We start from the raw sequence: 12327 nt of genomic DNA, 5'->3' as shown, positions 1-12327 counted from the left end.
AAGATGGCCCTACACCTGTATCCTCTTGGGATCTCCTGGGAGCCTTGATTACTGGAGAACTCCAAGACCCCATCAGGCAGTCCAATTAGAGACTGATTATCTCCTATTTAAAGCTGCAATATTTGGAGGTGGGCTTCTTTCATTCTAGAGGGTACACAGGTGCTGGGGACCAGCCAGAGCTCTCTAGGCCTGGAGGGCCCCAAGTGCTCAAGGGCAGCCATCTGTGCACAAGCTGCACAGGTCCAGGTCGAGGGGCCTAGAACCGTGCATGTATCAGAAGAGTCCAGGTGTCAAGAGCGGGTTTTAGGGATCCATGACATCTGCCTAAATCTAAGTCCCAACTACAGAAAAGCACACATTCTTCCTGCAGGCAACCCTGGAGACTGTTTTGCTAGGGTGGGTCCAGGAAAGATGGCTGTGGTACCCTTCATTGAGTAATTACTGGGAGGCTCAATGACTGGTTTCCAAGAAGATATTTTTCTACCCTTTAAGTTCTTTTATAGCTGATCTAAAAATTGAATTGGCATAAAACAGACTAATAACAGATAAAACAGATTAATAGGTGGGAAAAAACCTATTATGGTTTATTACATATGCACGGGGACCCAACAATGACATGGAGACCCAAAGAATGACCAAAGCTTTTGTACATTTTAGACAAAGAAATACATCCCTATGAGGAATTAACAGGACAATTGTGTTCTTTTGTTCAGGAGCTTCAGTTGATAAGAAATCCTAAACAGGATTTGGGCTGGGGTAATAAATTAGTAAAAATAGCCAGGTTTGTTTATACAGACTTCTTGGCCCTGAATTCCTTTTCTCTGCCCTTCTGCCTCCTGGTAGAGCCATGGAAGGTACGTTTCATGGGCGAAGGCGGGTCAGAGTGTTTTTCAAGCACTGGCTTTTTAATAATTTTAATTCAAAATAATCAATATGCCCAAGTGGCACCTTTTGGGGTGGCCTGCCCCAGGCCCCTATACCTCCCTCCTTTGCAACTTCCTCAGAAGTTCCAAGTCCTAAAAAACTATGCTGGTAGATTTTTAGTTCTGAAAATGAGACAGTTCAGTTAAACTCATTTCAGGAGGCAGTGATGCAGGTGAGTTCCCAAAGTTAGGGCTATGGTGCAATACCAGAATTAAATAAGAGGCATTTCTATGGAAATAAGGAAAAATAATGGTTAATGACTGGAACAAATTATGTGCCAGTTGCAAAGGTAACCAGCTGAGATGATTTCTAGATGTCAGGATTGAGGCATCTTTAGGTGGAGTGAGGTCAGGCAGTGGTAATCTGATAAATTTTCCTGAAGCTTTATAAACTCTTGACATTTTGAGTGGCCTGCCCATAGAGCAACAGACAGGAAGATTGTCTATATAAGAGCTATTGTAGCCTCAGGAAAAAAGGGCAGTTATTGGTTTTCAATTTCAGTCTCTTCAATAAATGGTGCTGGGAAAACTGGACAGCTATATGTAGAAGAATGAAACTCAACCATTCTCTTACACCGTACACAAAGATCAACTCAAAATGGATAAAAGACCTCAACGTGAGACAGGAATACATCAGAATCCTAGAGGAGAACATAGGCAGTAATCTCTTTGATATCAGCCACAGCAACTTCTTTCAAGATACGTCTCCAAAGGCAAAGGAAACAAAAGCGAAAATAAACTTCTGGGACTTCATCAAAATCAAAAGCTTCTGCACAGCAAAGGAAACAGTCAAAAAAACAAAGAGGCAACCCACGGAATGGGAGAAGATATTTGCAAATGACAGTACAGACAAAAGGTTGATATCCAGGATCTATAATGAACTCCTCAAACTCAAAACACACGAAACAGGCAAACACATCAAAAAATGGGCAGAAGAAGAGATTATGCTGAGTGAAATCAGTCAAGCAGAGAGAGTCAATTATCATATGGTTTCACTCATTTGTGGAGCATAACCAATAGCATGGAGGACAAGGGGCGTTAGAGAGTAGTAGGGAATTTGGGTAAATTGGAAGGGGAGGTGAACCATGAGAGACTATGGACTCTGAAAAACAGTCTGAGGGGTTTGAAGTGGCGGGGGGGGTGGGAGGTTGGGGTACCAGGTGGTAGGTATTATAGAGGGCACAGCTTGCATGGAGCACTGGGTGTGGTGAAAAAATAATGAATACTGTTTTTCTGAAAATAAATAAATTGGGAAAAAAAAATAAAAGTTTAAAATTTAAAAAAAAAAAATGGGCAGAAGATATGAACAGACAATTCTCCAATCAAGACATACAAATGGCTATCAGACACATGAAAAAATGCTCATCATCATTAGCCCTCAGGGAGATTCCAATTAAAACCACATTGAGATATCACCTTACACCAGTTAGAATGGCCAAAATTAACAAAACAGGAAACAACATGTGTTGGAGAGGATGTGGAGAAAGGGGAACCCTCTTACACTGTTGGTGGGAATGCAAGTTGGTGCAGCCTCTTTGGAGAACAGTGTGGAGATTCCTCAATTTCAAATAAAACAAAGGGGAATGTTAGTTTGGATATTGTAGCTAGACATTGGAGGAAACTGGAAGAATTCAAGATCTAATCTAGTTTATAGAAAATGGAACCTCAAAAATAACAGAACTAGAATCTAATGTGCAGAAGTATATATTATAGTTTCAACTGAAACATTTTTCTCTCCATAGTTACCCCAATTTCTATCAGTGATAACCACAGTAAGACTAATTTGAAGTCCAATTTCAATAAAATTGTCTTGATTATTTACATCAGTGCAGCAAGAATAGTGATTTGTCATATAGACTCTTTCAAATTTGCTTTGCTGGGGCTTTTCATAAACAATCTCAGATTGAACTTTTAACAGCCTTTCATAGTTTAGAAGCCAAGCCAAATACTAGCCATCAGACTTCACCTGCAAAAGCTATAGATTTGGGTTACTTCTTATCTTTTTGATGTTCTCAGACTATCATGAGGTTCTTGATCCTTCTAGGAAGTGATGTGCTCACCCAGCAAGGATGCTAGGAACCCTGTAAGCAAAGAATCAAGCTGATATTTCCAAGATGCTTATTGGCTCCAAACAGTCAACCTTAGCTCCTAAAAGCTGTCTGGTCATATCTAAATCTATGCATGTCTCTCTCAAACAGGATATTCCAATCAAAGCCTTGTTATATAACCTGTGTTTCCAATTGTGTTATGTTCTAAGGAGAAGAGATTCTTATTGAAATTATGCAAATATATGGCCATGAAAGCATAAGAAAACTCATTGAGAATTTCCAAATTCTGGAGGGATTGGATAGGGGAAAAAAAGATAAATTATTCAGTTCTGCTTCCAAAGGTGTAATTTACCAAATTTCTGTAAGTCATAGCTTATTCTTCCAATCCATGAGCATGGAATGGTCTTCCATCTTTTTGTGTCTTCTTCAATTTCTTTAATGAGTGTTCTGTAGTTCCTCGAATACAGATCCTTTACCTCTTTGGTTAGGTTTATTCCCAGGTATCTTATGGTTCTTGGTGCTATAGTAAATAGAATCAATTCTCTAATTTCTCCTTCTATATTTTCATTGTTAGTGTATAAGAAAGCAACTGATTTCTGTACATTGATTTTGTATCCTGCCACATTACTGAGTTGCTATATGAGTTCTAGTAGTTTGGAGGTGGAGTCTTTCGGGTTTTCCATATAAATAAAGTATCATGTCATCTGCAAAGAGAGAGAGTTTGACTTCTTCATTGCCAGTTTGAATACCTTTTATTTCTTTTTGTTGTCTGATTGCTGTTGCTAGGACTTCTAGTACTATGTTGAACAACAGTGGCAAGAATGGACATCCTTGTCGTGTTCCTGATCTCAAAGGAAAGGCTGTCAGCTTTTCCCCATTGAGGATGATATTCACTTTGGGTTTTTCATAGATAGATTTTATGAAGTTGAGTGTTCCCTCTATCCCTATACTTTGAATCATTTTAATCAGGAACGGATGATCTATCTTGTAAAATGTTTTTCTGCATCAATTGAGAGGACCATGTGGTTCTTCTGTCTTCTCTTATTGATTTGTTCTGTCACATTGATTGATTTGTGAATGTTGAACCATGCTTGCATCCCAGGGATAAATCCCACCTGGTCATGGTGGATAATGGTTTTTTTTTTTCCTTTCTTTTTTTTTTTTTCAATTTATTTATTTTCAGAAAAACATTATTCATTATTTTTTCACCACACCCAGTGCTCCATGCAAGCCGTGCCCTCTATAATACCCACCACCTGGTACCCCAACCTCCCACCCCCCCCCCGCCGGGGTGGATAATGTTTTTAATGTACTGTTGGATCCTCTTAGCTAGGATCTTGTTGAGAATCTTAGCATCCATGTTCATCAGGGATATTGGTCTGAAATCCTCCTTTTTGGTGGGGTTTTTGCCTGGTTTGGGGATCAGGATAATGCTGGCTTCATAAAAGAGAGTCTGGACGTTTTCCTTCTGTTTATATTTTTTTGAAACAACTTCAGGAGAATAGGTATTATTTCTTCTTTCAATGTTTGGTATAATTCTACAGGGAATCCATCAGGTCCTGGGCTCTTGTTTTTTGGGAGGTTTTTGATCACTCCTTCAATCTCATTACTAGATACTGGTCTATTCAAGTTGTCAATTTCTTCCTGTTTCAGTTTTGGAAATTTAGGTTTCCAGGAATGCATCCATTTCACTAGGTTGCTTAGTTATAACCTATAAATCATAGCTTAAGAGAAAAGATTTTCTTACATCTGGAAAACAAAAGATTAAAAACCAGCAAAATTTCTAACAAAAAGCATTACAAATTATAACCATACTACTCAGTTTATTCAGTCCTACATAATTAATTTTTGTTGATCTTGATCTTTGTTAGTAGTTTTATGAAGCCATCAGTTTCTCCATCAGAGTCCTGTAAATTCTTACACAATTCAATGGTATGATCTTTAAGTTATCAGAGACCTGTATATTGGAGTACTTGCCGGAGATTTTTCTCTGACTCTCCTTGATGATGAAGCAGTCTTACCAAAATATTAGAACAATTAACTGTGTGTAAATGACAAAAAGATATAAGAATACCTATGGCTAAAGATCTAATTAGCGTTTTTTACAATGCAATTAATAAGGAAATTTGGTTATTTCTGTGACACACAGCACTTCAAGATAATAACTAGAATTAAAGGTGATAACATACCAAGACACATCATATTTTTAGGAGTTTCATATAATTTCTAGGGCACTTATATTTTAATAACGTATATCTCCACAAATTTAAGAAGATTTAGCATCACTTTTTTGACAATGCTTCCCATGTAACTTAATATACCAAATAAACTTAATTAACTTATTATCTCTTATGAGAACAAATCCTTTTAGATATTCCAGGGATCTGCTAAATATTTCAAGGTTAGTTTCTGGTCAAAAGACTTCATTTTAGGGGTGCCTGGATTACCCACTTGGTTGAGCATCTGCCTTTGGGTCAGGTCATAATCCTGGAGTCCAGGGCTCAAGTCCCACGTCAGCCTCCCAGCTCAGTGGGGAGTCTGAGTCTCCCTTTCCCCTGCTCCTGCTCTTTCTCTCTCTCTCAAATATATAAATAAAATCTCAAAATTAAAAAAAAAGACTTTAAAGTGTGATTTGGGGAAGTTTTTTGAAAAATATATAAAGACTTGGGCATTTGATTAAATAGGATCACAGATCATTATGAAACAATACTTGGTAATCCATTTAACCAAAGTGACAATTAAAAACTGCACAGACAAGTACAGACAGTTAAACACTTACAAAAAGCCTTAGCTCTTTTTTTTTTTATAAAAGATTTTATTTTATTTATTTGACAGAGAGAGATCACAAGTAGGCAGAGAGGCAGGCAGAGAGAGAGAGGAGGAAGCAGGCTCCCTGCTGAGCAGAGAGCCTGATGCGGGACTCGATCCCAGGACCCTGAGATCATGACCTGAGCCGAAGGCAGCGGCTTAACCCACTGAGCCACCCAGGCGCCCAGCCTTAGCTCTTTCAATGTTGAATAGAGATATCTTAAGTAATCAAAGACCTGAAAAAGACAAAATGTATGGGGTGCCTGGCTGGCTCAGTTGGAAGAGCGTGCAACTCTTGATCTTGGGGTTATGAGTTTGAGCCTCACATTGGGTATAGAGATCACTTAAAAATAAAATCTTAAAAAAACAAAAGATAAAATGTAGAATATTTGTTTTTCTAGATAGAATCCATTAAAGGTAAAGAAAAACATTTCTTTACAATTTTTTATTAAAAGATGATCAATCTAAGAAAATATTTAGCAGAAAAGACAAATTTTAATTTTTACCAGCTTACTTTGATATTAAAACTAATTTCTAGTCATTAAGGTGTGATGGAGCAGAAAAAGAATGCACACTTGGAAGGAAAAAAAATGTATAAAGTGGATTTCCTGGAAAGAATGCTGCTGATTATGGACATTTTACAGCTGATGTAATTTTCTAAATGGCCATAAATTTACAAATGCAATATTACAGTAGTTTTTTTTTCAATTTATTTATTTTCAGAAAAACATTATTCATTATTTTTTCACCACACCCAGTGCTCCATGCAAGCCGTGCCCTCTATAATACCCACCACCTGGTACCCCAACCTCCCACCCCCCCGCCACTTCAAACCCCTCAGATTGTTTTAAAAGGAGATGTTGGGTATACCAGGATCATTACGGGTATCATTTTTTTTTGGAAATTTCTTTTCAGCTTAACAGTATTCATTGTTTTTGCACCACACCCAGTGCTCCATGCAATATGTGCCCTCCCTAATACCTAGCACCTTGTTCCCCAACCTCCCACCCCCCGCCCCTCAGGTTGTTTTTCAGAGTCCAGAGTCTCTCATGGTTCACCTCCCCTTCCAATTTCCCTCAACTCCCTTCTCCTTTCCATCTCCCCATGTCCCCCACGCTATTCGTTATGCTCCACAAATAAGTGAAACCATATGATAATTGACTCTCTCTGCTTGACTTATTTCACTCAGCATAATCTCTTCCAGTCCCGTCCAAGTTGGTACAAAATTTGGGTATTCATCCTTTCTGATAGAGGCATAATACTCCATAGTGTATATGCTCTAATAAATTTATTTTAATTTTAGCCAGCTTGACCATACATTAAAATTTCTTTTTAAAAATGTTTAAAGCTTTTATTTATTAGAAAGTATAACCGAGGGGAACAGAAGCCAGAGGGAGGGGGAGAAGCAGACTCCCCATGGAGCAGGGAGCTTAATGCGGAGCTCAATCCCAGGATCCTGGGATCAGGACTTGAGCCTAAGGCAGACAATTTAACTGATGGAGTCACCTGGGCATCCCTAAAATTCCTTTTAAAAAATTCCTTTTCAGGGCACCTGGGTGGCTCAGTCAGTTAAGTGTCTGGCTTTGGCTCAGTTCATGATCCCAGGGTCCTGGGATCAAGCCCCTCATCAGGCTCGCTGCTTATCAGGAGACCTGCTTCTCCCTCTCCCTCTCCCTCTCCCACTGCTTGTGTTCCCTCTCTCGCTGTGTCTCTGTCAAATAAATAAAATCTTAAAAAAAATTCATAAATAAAGTTTGTCCTAAGTCTCTCCTCCTTAAGTAAACAGCCTCAGCTTCACTTTAGGGCAAAATTTTTGGCTTTGTTTCCTCAACAAAATTGCATCTCATTCCTCATACCTTCTTTTACCAAAAGCACTCCCCCTTACTTTTCTTGCATAAGGAATTTATTTTTTAAAGCCTTTTTTTGTTTGTTTGTTTGTCTCTTTTTTCTCCTGGGAGCTTTATGGTTTCAGGTCTTACATTCAAGTCTGTAATCCATTTCAAGTTTTTTCTTTATTTTAATTCCAGTATAGACAATATACTGCATTACATTTGTTTCAGGCACACAATATAGCAATTCAGCTATTCTGTACATCATTCAATGTCCTCAAGATTAAATCTACTCTTAATCCTTTTCACCTGTTTTTCCCATATCCTTCCCTTCTGGTAAAATTATCAGTTTGTTTTCTGTAATTAAGAGTCAACTTTTTGGTTTGTCTCTCTTTTTCCCTTTGTTCATTTGTTTTGTTTCTTCAAATCCACATGTGAATGAAATCATGTGGTATTTGTCTTTCTCTGACTTACTTCACAGCAGTATACCCTCTAGCTCCATCTGCATTGTTGCAAATGGCAAGATCTCATTCTTTTTATGGCTGAATAGTATGGCATTGTGTATATACATCACATCTTCTTTATCCATTCATCTGACAGTGGACACCTGGGCTGCTTCCATAACTTGGCTACTGTAAATGCTGCTGCTATAAACATAGGGATGCATGTATCCCTTTGGATTTGTTTTTGTCTTCTTTGGGTAAATACCTAGTAGTGCCATTGCTGGGTCATAGGGTAGTTCCATTTTTACGTTTTTGAGGGATCTCCATACTGTTTCTACAGTGACTGTACTAGTTTGCACTCCCACCAACAGTGCAAAAGTATGCCTTTTTCTCCACATCCTTGCCAATAGCTGTGGTTTCTTATGTTGATTTTAGCCATTCTGACAGGTGTGAGGTGATGTCTCATTGTAGTTTTGATTTTGCATTTCCCTAATGATGAGCATCTATCTTTTCATGTGTCTGTTGGCCATCTGTATGTCTTTGGAGAAATGTCTGTTTTCTTCTGCCCATTTTTAAACTATTTGGTTTCTTGGTGTTGAGCTTGATAAGTTCTTTATATATTTTGGATACTAACCCTTTATCAGATACATCATTTGCAAATATCTTCTACCATTCTGTAGGCTTTTAGTTTTGTTGATTGTTTCCTTTGCTGTGAAGAAACTTTTTATTTTGATGTTGTCCCAATAGTTTTTTTTTTCTTTTGTTCCCCTTGCCTTAGGAGACATATGTAGAAAAATGTTGATACAGCTGATGTCAGAGAAATCATTGCTTGTGCTCTGCTCTAGGATTTTTATGGTTTCAGGCCTCATCTTTAGGCCTTTAATCCATTTTGAGTTTATTTTTGTATATAGTGTTAAAAGGGGCCCAGTTTCATTCTTGTGCATGTAGCTGTCCAGTTTTTCTAATACCGTTTGTTGTTTTTCCTATTGCATATACTTGCCTCCTTTGTCAGAGATTAATTGACCATATAATTGTGAATTTATTTCTGGGCTGTCTGTTTGGTTCCATTGATCTGTGTGTTTATTTGTGTGCCAGTACCTTACTGTTTTGATTACTACAGATTTGTGTAGTATCAGTTGAAATCTGAAATAGTGATACCTCCTGCTTTGTTTTTGTTTTTCAATGCGGCATTGGCTATTCAAGGCCTTTTGAAGTTCCATACAAATTTTAGGATTGTTCTGTGAAAAATGCTGTTGGCATTTTGATAGGGATTGTATTAAATGTGTAGATAGCTTTGGGTAGTATGGACATTTTAACAATATTTGTTCTTCAGTCCATGAGCAGGGAATGTGTTTCTATTTCTTTGTGTCTTCCTCAATTTCTTTCATGAGTACTTTAGAGGTTTCAGAGTACAGATCCTTTACCTCTTTGGTTAGGTTTATTCCTAGGTATCTTATGGGTTTTGGTGCAATTTTAAATGGGATCGATTCCTCGATTTCTCTTTCTTCTGCCTCATTGTTAGTGTATAGAAATGCAATTATACATTTGAGATTCTATAGTGCATTGATTTTATATCCTGCCACTTTGCTGAATTCCTGTATGAGTTCTAGCAGTTTGGGGTAAAGTCTTTGGGGTTTTCTACATAGAATATCATGTCATCTGCAAAGAGTGAGAGTTTGATGACTTCTTTGCTGATTCAGCTGCCTTTTATTTCTTTTGGTGTCTGATTGCTAAGGCTACAACTTCTAGTATTATGTTGAACAGCAGTGGTGAGAATGAACATCCCTGTTGTATTGCTCGCCTTAGGTGAAAAGCTCTCCGCTCTTCCCCCATTGAGAATATTTGCTGTGGGTTCTTTATATGGCTTTTATGATATTCAGATATGTTTCTTCTGTCCATAAATTACAGAGCTTTTATCAAGAAAGGATGCTTGTATTTTGTTAAATGCTATTTCTGCATCTATTGAGAGGATCATTATAGTTCTTGTCCTTTCTTTTATTAATATAGTATCTCACATTGGTTAATTTGAGGATGTTGAACCACACTTGTAGTCCAGGGATAAATCCCACTTGGTTGTGGTGACTAATCCTTTTAATGTACTCTTGGATCCCATTGACTAGTATTTTGCTAAGAATTTTTGCATGCTTGTTCATCAGGGATATTGGTTTTTAGTTCTCCTTTCTGCTAGGGCCTCTATCTGGTTTTTGGATCAAGGTAATGCTGGCCTCATATAAAGAATTTGGAAGTTTTCCTTCCATTTCTATTGTTTGAAACAGCTTCAGAAGAATAGGTTTTAATTCTTCTTTAAATGTTTGGTAGAATTCCCCTAAGAAGCCATCCAGCCCTGGACTCTTGATTTTGGGAGATTTTTGGTTACTACTTCCATTTCTTTGCTGGTTATGGGTCTGTTCAGGTTTTCTCTTTCTTCCTGTTTCTGTTTTGTTAGTTTATATGTTTCTAGGAATGCATCAATTTCTTCCAAATTGCCTAAATTGTTGGCATATAGTTGTTTTATTCTTATAATTGTTTTCTGTTTTAATTTATATTTCTTTGGTGTTGGTTGTGGTCTCTTCTCTTCCATGATTTTATTTATTTGGGTCTTTTCTCTTTTCCTTTTATAAGTCTGGCTAGGGGTTTATTGATCTTACTAATTCTTTCAAGAACCAGCTTCTAGTTTCATTTTCATTGATCTGTTATCTTCTTTTGAGTTCTGTATCATTGATATCTTCTCTAATCTTTTTTCTCTTCTTCTGCTGGATTTATGCTTTATTTGCCATTCTTTTTCTAACCCCTTAAGGTGTAAGGTTAGGTTATGTATTTGAGACTTTTCTTGTTTCTTGAGAAAGGCTTGTATTGCTATATACTTCCCTCTTAGGACTGCATTTTTTGTTTTGTTTTGTTTTTAAAGATTATTTATTTATTTGACAGGCAGAGATCACAAGTAGGCAGAGAGGCAAGCAGAGAGAGAGGAGGAGGAAGCAGAATCCCCACTGAGTGGAGAGCCTGATGCAGGGCTCAATCCCAGGACCCTGGGATCATGACCTGAGCTGAAGGCAGAGGCTTTAACCCACTGAGCCACCGAGGTGCCCGAGGACAGCCTTTACTGTATGCCAAAGGTTCTGAATGGTTGTGTTTTCATTTTCATTTGCTTCCATGTATTTTGAAAAATTCTTCTTTAATTTCCTGATTGACCCATTCATTCTTTAGTACAATGCTCTTTAACCTCCATGTATTGTGTTTCTTCCAAATTTTCTCCTGTAATTGAGTTCAAGTTTTAAAGCACTGTGGTCTGAAAATATGCATAATCTCAGTCTTTTGGTACTGGCTGAGACCTACTCAGTGACCGAATATGAGATCTATGCTGAATAATGTTCTATGTGCACCTGAGAAGATTGTGTATTCTGTTGCTTTAGGATGGAATGTTCTGAATATATCTGTGAGGTTCATCTGGTCCTGTGTGTCATTCAAAGCACTTGTTTCCTTATTGATCTTCTGCTTAGATGACCTGTCCATTGCTATGAGTGGGGTGGTAAAGTCCCCTACTATTATCAATGAGTTCCTTTATTTTTGTTGTTAATTGTTTTATGTATTTAGATGCTCCCAGGTTAGGGGGTAAATATTTACAATTGTTAGATCTTCTTGTCGAATAGACACTTTTAATATATTGTCCTTCCTCATTTCTTATTACAGTCTTTGATTTAAAATCTACTTTGTTTGATATAACGATTGCTACTCTGGTTTTCTTTTGATGCCCATTAACATGATAAATTGTTCTCCACCCCCTCACTTTCTATCTGGAGATGTCTTTGGGTCTAAAATGAATCTTTTGTGCTTGCTTAGGCAGCACATATACTAAAATTGGAACAATACAGAGAAGATTAGCATGGGCCCTGTGCAAGGATGACAGGCAAATTCACGAGCCTTTCCATATTTTTATTATAGCAAATAAGTAAATAAATAAAATTTAAAAAATAAAATAAAGTGAATCTCTTCCATATCAGTGGGTCTTGTTTTTGTTTTGTTTTGTTTTGTTTTGTTTTTAACCCAATCTGATACCTTATGTCTTTTGATTGGAGGATTTAGTCCAGTTACATTCAGAGTAACTATTAAAGATAAGAATTTAGTGCCATTGTATTACCTGTAAAGTCACTGTTTCTGTAGATTGTCTCTGTTCCTGTCTGGTGTTACTTTTGGGCTCTCTCTTCGCTCAAAGGATCCCTTTAATATTTCCTATGGGGCGGGTTTATTGTTCACAAATTCCTTTAGTTTTCGTTTG

At 37.5% G+C, this 12327-nt stretch overlaps 1 non-coding gene across 1 annotated transcript; it reads left to right on the top strand.

Moving 5' to 3' along the window:
* Positions 1 to 11879: 11879 nt before the first annotated feature.
* On the top strand, positions 11880 to 11986 carry LOC122901491. Its single transcript, XR_006383508.1, has one exon. It is a non-coding gene; the product is annotated as a U6 spliceosomal RNA (small nuclear RNA).
* The last annotated feature ends 341 nt before the right edge of the window (positions 11987 to 12327 follow it).

This window comes from Neovison vison, chromosome 2 (assembly GCF_020171115.1).
Source record: "Neovison vison isolate M4711 chromosome 2, ASM_NN_V1, whole genome shotgun sequence".
NCBI classification, from domain to species: Eukaryota; Metazoa; Chordata; class Mammalia; order Carnivora; family Mustelidae; genus Neogale; species Neogale vison.
This window is presented reverse-complemented; position numbering and strand designations above follow the sequence as displayed.